This window comes from Lagopus muta, chromosome 17, assembly GCF_023343835.1.
Source record: "Lagopus muta isolate bLagMut1 chromosome 17, bLagMut1 primary, whole genome shotgun sequence".
Taxonomy (NCBI): Eukaryota; Metazoa; Chordata; class Aves; order Galliformes; family Phasianidae; genus Lagopus; species Lagopus muta.
Window position 1 is genome coordinate 7,873,241 of NC_064449.1, and position 17,418 is coordinate 7,890,658.

The 17,418-nt window shown below is 43.1% G+C and overlaps 1 protein-coding gene and 1 long non-coding RNA gene across 4 annotated transcripts in view; both read right to left on the bottom strand.

The window, feature by feature from the left end:
* Window positions 1–6,078, bottom strand: part of CCDC92 (coiled-coil domain containing 92) — a 47,673-nt gene extending 41,595 nt beyond the window's left edge. The window contains exon 1 of the mRNA XM_048964380.1: window positions 1,984–6,078. The gene's annotated coding sequence lies outside the window, so the exon portion shown is untranslated. The remainder of the gene's footprint in view (window positions 1–1,983) is intronic.
* Window positions 6,079–6,626: 548 nt separating this feature from the next.
* LOC125701846 (uncharacterized) overlaps window positions 6,627–17,418 on the bottom strand; it is a 54,385-nt gene continuing 43,593 nt past the window's right edge. For 2 of the 3 annotated variants that reach the window (XR_007380373.1, XR_007380372.1), the window contains exons 10-15: window positions 13,739–13,916; window positions 13,496–13,661; window positions 11,800–12,098; window positions 10,633–10,942; window positions 9,433–9,555; window positions 6,627–8,636 (exon numbers count right to left, since the gene is read on the bottom strand). This is a non-coding gene — a long non-coding RNA (uncharacterized LOC125701846). The remainder of the gene's footprint in view (window positions 8,637–9,432; window positions 9,556–10,632; window positions 10,943–11,799; window positions 12,099–13,495; window positions 13,662–13,738; window positions 13,917–17,418) is intronic. The other variant, XR_007380374.1, reaches the window with a different exon arrangement.

Sequence of the window (17,418 nt, forward strand, 5' to 3'; positions counted from 1 at the left end):
ACCATAGAATCACATTGTGCCCAGTTCAGCACAAGTAAGAAATGGAGGCAGAGGACATCCTCTCTACCAGGGTTTGGTTTGCACCCTTTGAGCTGTGTGACTTTTGCCACCGTATTTCCAAGAGGTGCTCCCAGAACACTGCACTGAAAAGAAAGTTTGAGAGCTGGAAAAGGAGCCAGGGTCTGTCATTCTTGCTTCTAGCCTGGCATCCCTTATCCGAGCTGCTGGGCTTGCTCCCAGCTCCAGTCCATTACAAGGTGTAATTGCAGCATAAGGAACTGCAGTTGTTCCTTATAGCTCCTTATTGTATAAGCCTAGGTTAAAGAACAATCCATTCTTTACAGTTATTCCTGCAAAAGGCTGTGTCAAAACCAGAAAAACTGTCAGGCAGTACAGCTGCATTTGAACACCTCCCTCTTCCTTGGCTGCTGCAAGACAGAATTTGGAGAGACGACTGTTGTACAGACACTTGGATGCATTTTAGTGCAGTATAACACAGCAGGCCTCCTTGGAAGTGTGCATTCCTCACTTCAGTTGATCCAGAATTCCTTGTGTCTCCTTGCAGCAGGTGGCCCTTGAAGTCCAGAGAGCTCCAAGCCACCCTGCTGCTTGTAGTATGGACTTCTCTACTCCACCTTTCTTATTCTCCTTAAGCCCCTTATAGTCACTCCTTTCTCTCACATCCAAAATAAAAGTCCTTGAGACAATAGGTGTATCTTGGAAAAACTAAGAAACTCCAAAGCTCCAAACTTGGGGGAAAGCAGGTGGAAAGCAAGAGGAACATATTTATAGTGTTAACCCAAGTGCAGCACTACACAAAATACCAAGAGGAAGACTTGAACATCATTTTTTTTTAACTACAGATGGGCTGCATTAACCACAAAGGAAACACAAGAAGAGCTTATATCTGGAAGTAATAAAAAACATTTGCATAATGTACATGGTGCATTCAGTGCTAGCAGGAGGTGCTGCACGAACAACCCAACAGACTGGAAACTTCATTTGTCAATGGGAGTGCAAAACCAGAGATCTCCTTCCAAAAGCCTGAAAGTTCTTACAGAGGGAAGAAGCTGGCTCCATCTTCCAAACAGACTCTGTTCCACCTTTCAGAGGGTATCCACAGCTTCCCTGCAATCTCTGCAATACGCAGCAACTCTTCTCAAGATTCCAGAAATACATACAGAGAGAAAATTCATATGATTCAAACAATTAGGTTTTACGTCCTAAACCTGTGCTGAAAGTACAGCACACAAGTGCTGAAGTGATGGTGCAACAATCTGTCATGCAACAACTCCATAGGCTGGGTCTGAAAGCTGTGTCATTGCACTGATAGAAATCTGCTGGTGTAGCAATACCAGCCCTCCTGTCTGGACTAGCACAGAGAATGCCAGCACAATTTCACTCCACTTTGTCTCCACCGTTCTATGCTGTACCTCTCACAATGGTTGAGGCTGTAATAAATCCCAACTGTTATCTCCTACAGGCAGTCAGCTGTGGATGGCTTAAGTCAAGAGAACTTAAAGTAACACCAAATGAATGATGCTCCTTTATCTACTGTCTTACCCCTCTTTTCTTCAGAGGATGACATGAGTAAGAATGGCTCCAACAATCCAGTGAAATACAGGATGACCCAAAGCTACTTCCTCACAAGCTGTTGCCATGTGTAACATCAGGGCACAAACCTTCTTTAATATAAGTAATAAGGACATGTGTATTTTGGAGCAAGGGGAGCACGGCTGAAATTCTTCCCTTGCTAACATGCCGCACTGCTAAGCTGCTATGGCAGGCACCAGAAGCAATAAACGTAAAGTCAAAGGCATTATAATGTAAGGAAAGGCTAGAGAAACCCAAACTGAGTTGTCATAATAACATAATCCAGAATTCATCATTTTTGCAATCAAAAAGGAACTACTGATACGCCAATTTCCACCCACAAATAGCTGCAGTTGAGGCTCCGAGTTTAAAAAAAGTTGAATGACTTACCATCTGTTGCACTGGATGGTTTTGGTCAGAGGTCCACAAAGGATCAGTTAGACAGCAATTTCTCCTGTTGATACAAAAACGAAAAGGTAAAAATCGCCTTGCCAAGCCCAGAAGATAAGCACAAAGACACACTGTTTTAAATCACAGGAGAGCAGGTTGTGCTGGAACGCATAAGGAACAAAGCAAATACAGACTCTTGGGGTGTTTAGACTACTGCCTGTCTGCCTTTTTCCAAGTTGGGTTGAATGAAAAAACAGTGTGCAGAACGTTCAGGAATAATGCAGACATGCCAGAGCACAGTGAGCTGTTTAACCCAGGGAGACAGCCCACCTGCAGGTAAAGGTTCCAGGTGTTCAAAAGGCAATGAAGAGACATAGCTCACAGTGTGGCAGAGCTGAGCCGGCTCACAGCTTCACAACAGCTAGCCCTTGTTCTGCTTTTCTCCACATCTCATGGGATAATGCCCAAGCCTCTTGGCAAATGGATCCATTGCAGTTTTCTATCTTTATCCTGGAGAGCTTCGCTCCTGGAGATGTGCTGGGAAACACACGATCAGCAGCAGATGCCCCAGGTTTTCCCTGGATCCTTTTTGTTTGATTTTCTCCTGTGCCCTGAGCACCTCGTTTGCCACCAGAAATAGGCCTCAGACTCTCAATAACTTCAACCCTCACATTTCTTCCCCTTTGCCTGAATAGATTGCAGGTTGCCTTATGCACAGCTTACCTTTTATCTTCTGCAACAGCACCACTTACACCATGGATCCTGATATCAGTCAGCAGAGAGATAAGGGGAGACTTCCCTTGTAGCAGTTACTTCCAATTTATCCAATTCTGGGACATATCCCAAGTATATTTGCCAAGCTGTGCTATAAGCACACATGAGGAGGCTCCACGAGGCAGGTCCCAGCTTCCCATCTCTTGGACCGCTTTGCCTCAGCAGCTCCCGCAGGTCTCAACCCAGTGGTTAAAAGGCAGGAGGGGAGCAAACAGCATTTGCTTTGTGTGACACAGAGGGCTGAGAAAATTTGAAAGACAAATTATTCAGAATAAAAAGCGGTGCAAAAACAGATTAGAAAACTACTGTGCTGTGACTATTAATGAAGCGATAGAAAATATCAATCACTCCCCGGCCTCTGAAGCTTGCTGCGAGAGAAGAATTAGGAGATTTTATGTTCCAAGTACCAGGAAACCGCAGGGCCCTGGTGCCTAGTTCTCAAAAGAACACTGTTTGAAACGCGGGGAGGAAGGCAGCGCTGCAAAGACAGCCAAAGGGAAGGTTTAAAAATAGCAGCTTTCAGTTTTGCTTCTTTTTTTCCTCTTCTAAAGAGTCTGGATATAGGATCATGTCAGAGAGTGGATGAAGAGAGCAGACCAACTCCTGAGGAGAGAGAAGTCCTCCCAAACACTGCACTGCTGGCTGGAGGGCTGTGCCCTGCTCGTGTTACCGTCCAGTCCAGGGCCCCTCAGAGAGGCAGGCTCCCTGCACCCCTGTTCCCTGAGCCCAAGAGAAGGGCACTTGTGGGGTGACATCTGGGCAGCTCAGCAAGCTTATCTGCTGAGACAGCTCCAATGAGCAAAGGTAAGAGCTAAATGGGTGACTAAGCCTGCAGCATCCCCTTTTGAACAGATACAAAACTGATACAAAACCAAATCCTTAACACTAAGGATATTATTGAAATGCTGTGCAAAGAAAGATTTACTAAAATGTCTGATTTACTAATGGTCTGTGTGCGTGAGTGCAGGAAGGGATCGTGTCTGGCTGCTGTATGCTGGCAAATGTGCTAAACCAAGGGAGTAGGCACCTAAGCTCTGATGCTGATCAAACTTGTCCATGATCTTAATTCAGACTCTGTGCTGTATGCCATTTAAAAGGCATATACCATATACCATTTACCAGGCTGGATCCAAAGCACCTATGGAAGCAACCAAAAGCAGAAGCTGGATTGTTGGTGCCTTAGACAGGCAAAGTAGACAGGAAAGTATCTCTTGAAATGGACAGCAATGTCAGGCAAGGTCTGCAAAAAGAAATCCAGTCAGAACAGACAAAAGGTCAAAGCTCCTTTCTTACAGGGATGCAGGATGCCCCATAGGTCTTTGTGGAGAGAGAAGAAAGACACAGCTGATGCTCTAGGTGGTTTTTCCTATTGGAAGAATATGCACCATGGAGCATTAAAAATGTGTCCAATGTGTAACCAATACATTTGACACTAAAGTTACTAAAAGAAAAGGCAACACAAAGCAATGCTTTTTCACACTTGGGGCTGAGAAGACAATTTTCCATCAAGACTCTTCTGGAAAATAGTAGGGAAGGACTTAAAGCAATTTGCTGTTGCACACTCATCTCTTATTGCACCCTCTTAGCACAGATCTCAGGACTTTCATTTGCTTTTTAGCCCTTAACAGTTGTAAAGCACCCACAAATACTCATACTCAAGCCTAGGGACCTTGCTATTTTTCAGCTGGAAGACTTCAAAAGGTTTCCAAAGGCCAAAATGAAAAGGTGTTTTTATGTTTCCTAGAGAAAATCTTGTGCTGATGCAGGAAGTGCTGATGTTTGAAAGATAAACAACCAACCACACTCACTGAGAAATGGCACAAAACATCTTCAAATTTGCCTCAGCCAATGTTTTGACCTCAGCAAAGCGACCAGCCAGAACAAGCTGGAAAACTCTCAATATTTGGGAAAAATGTGGCACCATCCTACCATCTCCAATCCAAAGAAATACATGAACACATTGTACTTCTGGAACAATTCTGGCCCTGACTGCATTTTGGGGCTAGAAATGCAGACAGCAGAGGAAAGGGGGACATAAGAGGGACTGTAGTGGAAAACTGGCAGTAATGAGGGATGCTGTTTTTTCCAGAGTCCAATCTAGGAACAAGCCACGCACAAAGAGCATTGCATCATGCTTACGCTTCCCAGGTATGCCCTGGGTTGAAATTCAGATGGATTTCTGCATTACCAGTGGCCACATCCCTCAAATCCTCTTTCTCTGCATGAAGAATCTTGCCTAGGACATTTAAAATACACCTGTCAAAGCATGAAGTTCTGGCAGATCCATGTTAAGAACAATATTTGCATTGACAGCAGACATGGGCGTCCAGCAGAGATAAGCAATGCAGTCATGTTTAGACACGAGAGTTCATATCACAGCCTCATCCCAGGATAACCAGTGGCAAAATCCTTTTCTGCAAGAGGCCCAGTGGTTTGGACCCCACTTATTGCCAGCAGACACTGGACCTGGCTGCCTTGCCAGCTGCTAGCTCCATGCCTTCCTCCTCTGTTTGTCAGATATTTGAGGCAACAATATGCCATTTACCTCCCTTAAAAAATACTAATAATCCCCATGAGAATCTGTCAGATGCTGTTCTCTTCCCACCTATGCCTCCAGCTGTTCTCTCCTTTGTGCTACCTGTTTTGTGCAAATCCAGGTCAACCCTGAAAATAACTTCCTGGCAATTTTACAAACCTTTCACTCTGTGATTTTAGGTAGAATTTCAAACCTTTCCAATAAGATACTGCTTATTGGCCAGGAAGATCCCGTAAATCATCCTGCTTCGATCCCTGGATTGGATGAGAAGTTCCAGCACAAACTTGCCAGGTGCAGTAAACTGTTTCCACAGATATTTGTATTCAGATTAGGTCTCTGCTAATAGCAACTCACCAGCAGCATTGGCTACAGAACTCCACCATCAGGTGCTTCATCAGCCAAATCACTGAAACCTTACACAAGATGACCTCCTGTTGCCCAGACCTACAGAGCAATACAAAACTGCTGCAAAGAGCTCTTTTTTTTTATTATCTCTGCACTGAATGGGCTGGATCAACATTAAGGCCTCAGCAACAGGCACTGCAAGGCAGCCCCTGCCCTCAGGAGTTTAAGATCTAAACCAGACAAAGCAGAGAATAGTCCTTAATTGCTTTTTCTTATGCTGGAATATTTTAGACGAATAAAGCTGAAGGTTTTGAAACACAGTAGCTGGCTCTGAACTATTTGCTTTGTATTCAGCCTGCTTAAAAGGTACCAGGGTGAATTCATCCCATTGGTTTTCATTTGGGCAGAATCCCAGGTCTCTGACTTAGCTCCACATCTTGACTGCACCTTACCACTGTGTCAGACAGAGATCCATGCAAAGCAATACCTCTAGCTGATCCTCTGGGAGTTTACATTTATGTCAGTGGCATTCAGGCACCTTCTGCCCCTGTTCCTCTGCTCAGGACCGTGCTGCCAGCGTAAACCAAATGAGCAACAACACTTCTCATGCAGTCAGGAGTGAGCCTGAGTTATCACAGTTAGGGCATGAGTCAGCAAGGCAAAAAAAACCACCCAAACAAACCCAGCACCTACACCTGTGCTCCTGGTGTGGTCTGCAGCCCTGGAAGCCTCCACCTGGGAAAGCAAAACAGTTTCTAATATCTCAGCTTTAGCGGGGAATTTCCTTTCTGTAGTTCAGGTGGAGCAATGCTTCAAACAAAGCTATCGCAGCCTGATGGCTGAAGAGGCAATTTAAGGGAAGGCATCCAGTAGCTGGAAATAAGGCTCCATTACATTGTATTAACTATTAAGCTTAGTGCAGTAAGCCAGACAACTGCATACTGAATTAATAATGTTATTTATTCCATTTGGTGGAGTATGGAGGATAGGGATATGGATATGCAGGACTCTCAATCGTCACAGCTTTTTAGATCAGAGCTGGCACCAGCAGCTCAGCTTTGAGAGTATTTTATGGAAAACATAGAGGTGGATTGAGTAGCTGAAAGAGAAGAGAGTGTGAATGTGTGAAACACAGCAGATTTGGTAATAATAAAGTTATATGGCCTTGATTCTTCACTTGGCTTCTAATGCTCCAGAAACACTTTGTCTTAGGAAAGCATAACCAAGCCCCCAAAGATAAGTTTAGGTTGGATCTTGTGTAGGATCTGGAGGCACTTAACTTCTTTTTTTCTTGTCAAAACATTTATTATTTTGAAAGCAGAAAGTATCTGCTCAACTCAAACAAAAAAGTGTCATGGAGAAATCTGAAGCATTGTTTTTTTATTGGGGAAAAGGAAAAAAATAATAATAAAAAGCTACAAAGATGAAAAGAGTGCTGATACACTTGTCTAAAAGCAGGTGTTCTCCCCCAGCCCCTTTTAAATTTGGAATCATCAACTACTAAAGAAATACTTGCATGAAGTTTCACACAGTAGAAGCTTTACCTTTTGAAATGGGAATTAAAATATTACAAAGGTACAACAGGACATCCAGGATACCTTCCCTGTTATTATTCTTTCATTTTTTCTGCTTCCTAATGCTGGGCTTTCTGGTTGCCATCTGAAAGCCATGTGAAGAGGTCGCTCCCCTTGAAGGAATTAACATTTTCCCCATCACTCAGAGGTACACCCTATCACTACTCCAGTGTATTTTTCAACCCTAACCACTTTCCATTTGCTGTGGGTTCTAAAATTCAGTCTACTTGAGAAAGAAATAACTGATCTGCTATTTCCTGTAACTCCAATTTCCATGCCTTTCATGGAGCAATTTCACTGACTTCACAGGAGCCTATCTAGATTTACACCTGCACAAAACTGAGGCAAAAAACCCTGACCTTTGGCACAGAATATCAAGTTCATAAATGTGTTCTGTATCTCTGTGAATCTCCCCATCTACAAAGGTGAACAGCTGTTGCTATAAATCAGACAGTCTGAACTGGCCATTAGAACTTCATCCAGATGCTCCGTTTAAAATATACAAAGGCAACGTTTTGGAAATCAAATCTACCCTGGTGTCCTCAGGGACACCTTCTGTTGGAGAAAATCTCATAATTCAAAGTTAAAATTAGCTCACTTTAATGCTTTTACAGGAGAACCAAGATACTCAAGAGTAACATTGCCTTGAGAAGGCCTGTTAGATGACTTAAGGGATCCCAAACATCTGGCACTTTGGTACATACTGCATTGGAGACATCCAGCATCTTTTCCAACTTTGCTGTGGTTGTAACATTGGACCATTCGATAGAATGGCTGTATCTAGTCCAGTTCCCATCAACCATTCTCTCCATTTGAGTAGGAAACACTTGCTAAAGTCTGGAAACAGCTGGTAGAATTGACTGTAGCTTGTATTAGCAAAAAAAGGTTTTGTTTCTGACCACAGACTGCCCTTTAGATTCTGGCTGCAATTGCCAAGGGCTCCTCATAGCTTTTAGGATGAGGTTGTGTCATCCAAGATGTAGCTGGCTGTTTTAAGGGTTGACCTTTGGAGCATAACACTTGCTGTCAGAACAAATATAGCTTCATGCAAAAGCAGAGGGGAGCAAGATGAGCAGACCCATTCTTCCAATAAGACAGTGGGAGAATAAACTGATTTCCAATTGAGAGAAAGAGAGCTGTATCTTTCATTCTCAGGACATGACATAATTCAGGCAGGCCAACGTGTAAGTCTTACCTACATGCCATTCATCAGAAGTTTAATTCCAATTAGGGCAGGGCTTTCTGGACTGAACTTGCTGCTCCTTCAGTACATAGCACACATTTTTGCTCTTATTCATATGAAGAGCTTAAATGAAGCTCAAGGGCACGAAATGGTTCCTCGGTGACATCAACCACTGCACGGTCACTTGTTTTGTTCCCAAGGTGGCAGTCTCCTCTGCCTGCATCAAAGTCACTGCTTCATCCTGAGAAGTAAGACCAAATAAAGAGTTCTGTTCTGTCAGGTTTTGCCATTCATCTTTCTAACAGCACTGGAGTGTCAGACACAACACGAACATGGAAAAATCGATCAAATACAGACAGAGCTCCACTTTGAGCCTCCAGACAGTCACACAGAGTAACAAGCTGAGCTCCTTTCACTCAACTCCACGTGTTATTCTGAGGCTATGAAAAGGAACTTTATGATACGCTGGAAGGGGTGAAGTATCAAAAACTAGACTGAAGAAACCGAGAGCTTGGATTCTTTTTCCTTTGATACATGCTTATGTAAATTCAAATAAATACGCCTAAATGCCACCTTTCTTTAATACTAGCAGAGCTTATTAAATCTATTTAAGTTAGACAAGCTAGGCTTCATGTAACGCCAGGAACTCCCCAGACAGCTTTCTTTCCTACTTAATATGATACTCTACAATTACACATACCAGAGACTTCCACTCCAGCATTTTAATTTACAAATACTTTTTACATTTTTTAATGTCTCTGTGGGCAAGTAGGCATTAAGAGTCCACTTTGTTCAAGAGTGATCAATCGAAGTGTGGAGAGGCAGCCTGTTTTGCTCCAGATCACACACTGCACTAAAATACTACCAGAGTTTGGAAGCCTCCTTCCTTGCCCCTCCTTGGTATTCAGGCACAAATAGAATTTCTAATTTAATTCATCATTTAAAAGCAGATATATTATCTGAATGCTGAGCCAAATGCTCCGAACAGAGACACAAACTCAGTAGCAAAAGGCCATATGAAGCAAGTAGAGACTAACCTTAACCAAAAGTGGCCACAGTGAGGATGTCCATCACTCCTTCCTCACCAAGGGAGCGCTGCTCTCTGTCACAAAAATCTGTCAGACATTTCCTCCATGTCTCTTCCCAGAGCCAAGTATTTTCTAGGGGAGAAATAGGTATTACTAAACTATACCAACACATTTTTGTGTTTTCTCAGATATCATAGAGCAAGTGGGCTTTATGGGCAGTGCAGCAAGGGCAGAAGATAAACCCCAAGGTGCATGGGGAGGTTGGATCTGTAGGAAGGTATCTGAGCTGCAGGAGGGAAAGCTGGGAGATGAACAGCCCTGGGGATGGCTTGGAGTAAATCTTGCACAAGCATTTCTGCTTGCAGATCTGTTCCTGAAACACTCAGTGCACAATGTTTCAAGGGGATAAACTGAAAACTGCCATCCCTGCACATAAGTAAAGGGAATTGTCATAAAGCTAACAGATCCTTCTCTTAAGTAGCTCCCAAGAATATGAAGTGAGAATGAGGTGCCTAAGAAAATAACTTTCCTGCTGCTTGGGAAAAACACTCCTAGGACAATAACTTTATAGCTGTGATTGATACAGGCTTTGAAAGAAAGCAGGGGTCTGAAAGACTCTGTGTATTGTCTGAACATGAAGAATAAAGACATCAAAATAAAACAGGCATTTTTTTTAAGGTCTGTTCCTTACTTTCAATTATCAGCTCAAGGGTAAGTTGCTGGAATGATTACAGGCTGCCAGTTGCTTTGTGGGAATCTGATACACACCTGGCAAGCACAGGGAGCAGTGAGCTGTTGCTTGTAGTGTTCTGCCCACCCAAGGGACCATCCTTGCATGTCAAGTTCTTTGTGGGTTTCCAGAAACAGATCAGTTGCCACTCTCTGGCTGCCCTATCACTGCCAGAGGTGATGTGGACTTTTTTTAAATGTCTCCACCGAGAATTTTTACAGCCACATTGTGTTCCAAAGGTTGGAGCAGAGAAACATGAACCCATGACCTCTGCAGCTGAAACCCTGGGACTCCACAGGAGCTCTGCAGTTTGTTTAATCTGAGGCAGGATTTGCTGCCAGGTTTGAACCCCCAAGACTTCTTACTGCTACACCTTGATGGCCTCCCTGTCGGACACACCACTTTCTATTCTATTTGACAACTGCTCCATGCAGAATAACTAGGTGTGATCGTGGAGTCCAGCAGTGGAAATCATTTACCTGTTGGGTAATGGTCCCACTTTTCTGCAGAATCCGGACCACTGGCTTTGCTGAAGTTGTGATGGACAGAGAGCACGGAAGCTTGCCTTGTGAAGAAATCTATTGGCCGCTCTTCCTTCTTCATTCACTTCACTGGCTTCTGGGCAACTGCAGCAGCACTGAGGGTGGGTTTGTCCATCTGGGGGATCACAAAGCTTCCTTCAAATCCTTTCTTATTTACTCCAGTCAGCTGTGTTGAGCGTATCGATTCAATCAGCTATTTTCCTCACTGTAAAACCAGATGTGTGCCATCACGGCCCATCTACAGGGACTGAATCAATGCCATTTAGAAAATGCACAATAAAAATAAAAAATCCCAAGAAAGATGAGATATGCTGATGTTTGGAGCTCTCAGACTTTCCTAGGTAAATTGCTTTTCTTTTGAGTCCCATTTATTTTTGTTACCTCCAAAGAAATGCTGTTGTAGCCGCATTTCTTGGAAACAGCGTTGCGATCTAATGGGTTGTTACTGATCTGAATTCTCAGGGGAGACAGTGGAGAATAAAGGGAATGTGGTATTATCTTTGCTTCTGGGCATCAGCAACTTCTGCAAGCAGTGTGTGCAGTACATGTCATTCTTTGCTGAGGCAATTAATTACCTTGGTCCCCAGTGAGATGAACTATTCAGCTTAAAAAAACAGTGCAGCTCCTCGAGCTTCTGGCTATTTGGGTAGATGTGTGAATTAGGGGGCTGTGGTGCTCAGGTTTTGTTTTTTCTCAGAACATGTTCTATTCTTTTCCGATGTATTTCTTATAGACACTGCCACCTGAAGCAGTTCCTCTTTAGAGGAGTCACATAGGAAATGTGGCCTGGCTTCTTCTCAGCTTTGAGTACTGGCTACCAGGTCTCCAGGTCACCTCCTTCCTAAGCAAGTTTGAGGAACAGAGGAAGGGAAGGATCCCTGTGCCCCATCTGTACCTGCAGCTACAATGAGGACTCTGTACAGGAACAGAGTGGAATTTGCTGGCTGCTTTAAGCAGTGCAGCTGTAATATGCTACATGCCAGATTGTAGACATTCCTGGCACAGATTTCCAGAATATGAATAAACTTGGGATGTATGTATAAAACAGCACACAACATGGCCCTCAGAGGCCAGGAGAGTGCATGGCAATGCCTTTGTACATACCTACAGCCTGAAAGGCCAGGTGTCACTTTCAACTCCAGTATCCACATATGCCAGTCCATTACTTCAGTGTATTGGAGGAATTATAATGTCATACCTCTCCAATGCACAGCCCCACTTCCAATTGCAGTGTCCCCTGATGACTGCCACAAGATGTAGCAATGAAATACCACAAATATCATGAGTAGGGAGGCAAAGAGAACTTGAGAATGTGTTAATTAGGAAGGCTTAGGTGGGCTGCAAAGTCTCTAAGGTCGTCCATCCTGAGATCCAGCAACAGGGGTAGAGTCACAAGTGATTCACTGCAAAGGGAAGCATTATTTTAGAAAATGAATAATTAAAACTCAGGAACTGAGGAGCACTTAAGCAATCCAAATCCTAATGTCTGTGTAAGTAGCATGCCCAGTGTGTGTCCAGTCCTGTGCCATTATAACTCTTCTTTGGAAAAAAAACACAGGGAGAATGGGACTCCACAGGCAGCAATTAAATAGTCAAGAAAGATACAGCGACCCCACATCTAACAGCTGAGTACTCTCAGTCTCTGGGGAAAGACTGCTGCCATATCGATGTGAGGTGGTTTTCTCTGATGCAAGCTGGTGCATCAGACCTCGCAAGAGGCAGTGGGGGTCTTTCTGATGACACAGTGATAATGACTTTGCATCACTGAGCGCTGTTAATTAAAACCAAAAGCAAGAGAATGCTTTCCAAAGATTACTTGCTATTTTTCCTCCCCGAGTTGTTCGACAATTTAAAGAGCGGAGCTCTGTGTGGGCACAAGTCCAAACACTTAAATTAGGCCAGAGGTAACTTGTGTCCCTGGCAAAACTGCCATAGCTGCAGAGAGAAACAGGTCAGCAACAACAAATTCTGGAAACATACACACCCAGACAGAGGGTTTAAAAGCATGAACATGGCATATGCTCCTGAGCTGTGCTTTACACACCACGATGTTGCACAGTGTTCCTTCTCCTCTCCAGAGCAGAGAGAAACAAATCTTTAAACATTCACGGTGAACTTTCAAATCAATAACATATGAAACTTTTTCTAAAAGGTGAAGATGTTGTAAAAATCAATGTCAGCGAGAACACTTTGCCAACTCAATTATGCTTGTTCCTCTCAAACTGAAAACAAACGAGAAAAAGAGACAAGAAACAAAAAAAAAAAGGAAAAAGAAGTGGGCTTATTTCAAGCCCAATAAGTGTTCCTTGGGCTAACGTCCCAGTTCGGTAAATATTCTGAGGGCTTCTTATGCCAAGTCCCCTCAAGGGGTCATAATTAACTTAACATAACATAATTAACCCTAAATAGGGCTACCTTGTTTCAGAATCTGTCTCATTTTAAGCAATATTTCTGTCCATGTCCACAGTTTTAAAATAATGTTGTGTCTATTAGATGGCATGAAAGTGCCCCAGAAATGGAAATCAGCCATCAGAACTTAGACCCAAATAAGTGTGATTAGACATGGCAGCTGTCTAGAAAACATTCAGCTATTTCACTGAGTCTTGGACAAAATATGAATGATTGTACCCTTTCCAGTAAGAGCAGAACCAGAAAGGCTCCCACATCACCCTCTGCTTCTCAAGGCAAATTTTGTTTCAAAGGTTGACCCCAAAGAAAAAGAAAACAACAGATGTAAGTACAAACAGCTGTGCTCCTGTGGGGTTAGCTGGAGACTGCAAGGAGCAAGTGAATCACTCACCCAAAGACATGCTGTACATAGCACCCAACCAGACTGCAGAATGCAGGCCACCAAGGGTAGGGCTGAATGGCGCAGCAAAATCCTCGTCCAGCAATCATAACAGTCCCAGCCTCCGAGCAGGACTTGCACTTTTGGTCTTAACATGGACGTGTCACCTCCATACTCTCTGGAAAGGAAATAAATGTCTGTCCAGCAGGCTGCTGTGTGAGTCTTTCCACAGTGCTGAGCAGGGAGATCCTTTACCTCTAAGTGGGTAAGCACCAACGCACGAGACTGAATGCTGTCCTGTGCCCTGCTGTGTGATACATGCAGTTCAATTCCAGACTCCTCGCTTCACCAGAACAAAGATATCAGAATGTCCTTGTATGCAGGTCACCATATCCCAGTTCTTGTCAATCGGCCGTCAGTAATCTTCCCATAGCTGAAAGAGAATGACTAGGAAGTAAATACCAACACCAGTGATTTCAGAATGACCTTGGACACTCTCCTATGACAAAAATCTCATAAACAGACACCAAATACAAAATCAATTACAGAATACCCTGGAAATCTGTACTTGGTTATCTTGAAACTAAACCACGTCAGGAATTTGGGTGAGTTTTTACTTAAAGACTCACATTATTGGCGCTTGATCAGATACAGATAAGTTAGATTTCCAGCTTGTAAAGAGAATAATGCAAAAGGAATTGGAATAGATTAATTTCACATGTTTCATTTCAGGACAGGTAGTTTTCTGAAGCACTAAGACAACATTTATATAGAACTAGATTATAATGGAGCTGTAATTTATGGGAAAAGTTTTAAAGGTTTAAAGCCCAACAGTTTTTGCAGCACTTAAAAAGTTTTTTTCAATATGGTGCCAAACCAATAAGATTCACAAGCTGTTGAACATGTGATTATTACTATTTTTACCAAATACTTGATTACATTACTTGGTTTGCCCCTTACCAGGGGAACAGAGTTCTAAAGCATAGTTTGTGGTTTTCTAAGAGTCAGAATTATTATCACATTTTCCTGATATTTTAGTGCAATACCAATCACAAACACAGCTGGGGCTTGTCCACGTCCTGCCTGTGCCCTCCACAGAGTACCTGCACTACAGAGATTACTATTGCAACAGACGAAAAGATCACAGCCTGAAGCACTTCTTGCAATGCACCTGGGCTGTGACAAGGATGTTCAGTGTTAATACGCATCCCACTGAAATACTGAAGGCAAATTGTGCTGCCATAGAACTTTGGAATCTGCATCTCTAGAGAATGGGGTTTTATCATCAAGGTTCACAATAAAACTTCACTGAGCAGAGCATGCTGCAGGACACAGACCTCAAAACACTCAAAATATCCTCATCAAGCCTTCTTTTCTCCAAAGATCTCTGCTAACACTATGGAAGCAATAAAATACTTCAAACATACTGCACAGATCAGCTGGAAATACTCCAAGAATATCAGTGTTTTTAAGCTATTCCCTTCTCTGCTAAAAAGGTATCATATCTTGTTCTTCACCTAAAGCATTGCTAGACAGGAGGGAACAGATACTAAAACATTTCCAGGCATGAAATTAATAGAATACTTTGTAGTTTTATTAGGGAAGAAATACAGAATGGACAGAAATTATCCCTGTAGTATCTTTTCACAAATTAACTGGCAGACCTGAAAGCCATTTCTCTCCAAAAGCCTGGACTGAAGTTACACTGGATCTCATGAAAATAGCCATGAAGTCTGGTTTATCAAAATGACTCCAATAGCATTAAGTAGTGTTAGACTCTATAATAATCTAAACAAAGTTTGATAGAAATATGATTTTGCAAGTTAAAATGAAAATACTGAATTTTCCATGGGGAAAACACAGATAATAAACCAGCTAGGGAAAATGTGTTCAATGACCATGTGGATATCAGTATGAAAGGCAAGCTTTTTTTTATAGTATCACCTCATTCTTGTTGATTGTTAGAAAACTGAAAAGCTCCCTGCACAAGGTGATGGAGAAATCCTGTTGGGACCTGGCTGTGGATACTGAATTGTTTTACTCTACTGACTTGTTTAGCTGAACTGCTCCTGTGTGGTGGTTATGTTTCTCCCCCCAGACACCTCCATGAGCCAGTCTGTGCTGCCATGTCTACCCTACAGGTGGGGAGCAAAGGCAGACAGCAGTAATGGGCCAGATTTCCAACTGCCCTTGTTCATGGAAATTAAAGTATTTGTTGAAACACAGCTCTCACATGCTCATACAGGGTGCTTGATTTCCTTCCAGCCCACTCCAATGGGAGCCTTCTAAATAGTGTAAAATACAACACCTGAACGTTATGATGGAAGATCAGAGTGATCTGTTGCAGAATATGCTGGCTACTGCGATCCCAATGGCTTTCCTGTGCTCATCCTCACTCTGACTGGCTGGAAGTGTCAGCAAACCACATGGAATGGCTGCGAATGACTTCTGTCCTCTGTGAGCAATGCAGCTTGTAAAATGCAACAATAAGGACACCATTGGTATCTGTTCCAGCTCGTCCTTATGCCAATAACCACACCACGCAGAAGGTGTTCTGAATGCCTAGCAAATGGTTCCCATATAGTTTTGGGGAGGAATGTGGCTTTTCAGGTTAGTTCCTGAAAATTCTGAAGACAACTTAATAGGTCAGGGAGTTTCTGCCACAGGAACTCCACTCTGCTTTATATGAAACTTGCTGAAACTTTTAGATATTCTCCTGAAGATTTTCTGAACTGCGTCTTTAAAACAAACCAGTGCCCAGTGACAAACCAGTGTCACTTTCCTGGTGGTAATGGTACTTCAGAGTTATTAAGAGAGACTATCCAGCAGGGAATTTCTGAAGGCAAATCTGGACTGTTTCTTAGTTGCACATTTCTCTTTTACTTTATGTTTGAATGCAGACTTGGGATAAGTCCAAGAGCTCCTTCAATCCTCCCAAGCTGCAGTCTTGCCCACAAACTTAAGAGCATCCACACAATAGCTGTATTCCTATGTGTCAGACCTCTCAGCAAGCTCCCAGAAAATGGAGGCTTGTAGGTGTGCATTCTGCCAACAAAGCAAGCAATCTTAAAAAATACAGGCTTTCAATTATGATTAAAAGGCCAGGTAGCCTCCAAGCCAGAAGAGAATAATCTCTCTGTCTCTGTGAAGTCCCTTCCTTTCCAGCGGCTGTACTGGTGGTTGCAGCCAAGCCAGAATGAAAGATGCTTTGCATGACTTTCAGTGTTTACTCTCACAGGAAGCACAGTATCCTGTCTGGCTGTTGGTATGCTCACCACCTGATTCCAGCACACTCCAAACAGCAGCCTTTTTACACAAGCAGAATGTGCTGCAGTTTAAATGCTGGGAAAAAAAATAAGCAAGAAGGGCTGCTCTATTAATTGGTGGGTCAGAGCACTATTTGCTTAAGTGTTAGCACCGAATCAAGCTCTTCCTTTTGCAGCCCAGCAGAGAGGCTCGGTGCTGCATGTCTGTGCCCTTCATGACTAACAAAATGAGGACTCATAGAGACACGACAGCCCTCTGAGTTCTCCATTCTACAGCCTTCAGCCGTCTGTGAGGGCGGCAAGAGCCAGGGCAGGACTGTGAAAGGAACTGAAGTCTACCTTACCCTGCAGGACAACCAATGGTTATAGCATGTGTTCAAAAATGGTCCCTCCAGACAACAGTTCTGTGACTCTACAGTGTGATTTCATCAGTAACACTGAGTGGTTTCACCTTTTGCATTTGGAGGCGTGCAACTTCTGAGCCCACCGTTCAGAGCATGTTGATAGACTGGAAAAGGTTCAAAGGACCACGAGATTACTTACAAGGTTGCAAAATAGCTTTCAGGCAGAAGTAACCAGGACTGCAACTTACTCTTCCTGTTACAGAATATTCTTATATCCTCTCGAAGCAGAAATACTGGGAATAAAACTGATCTTAGGATTTTCATT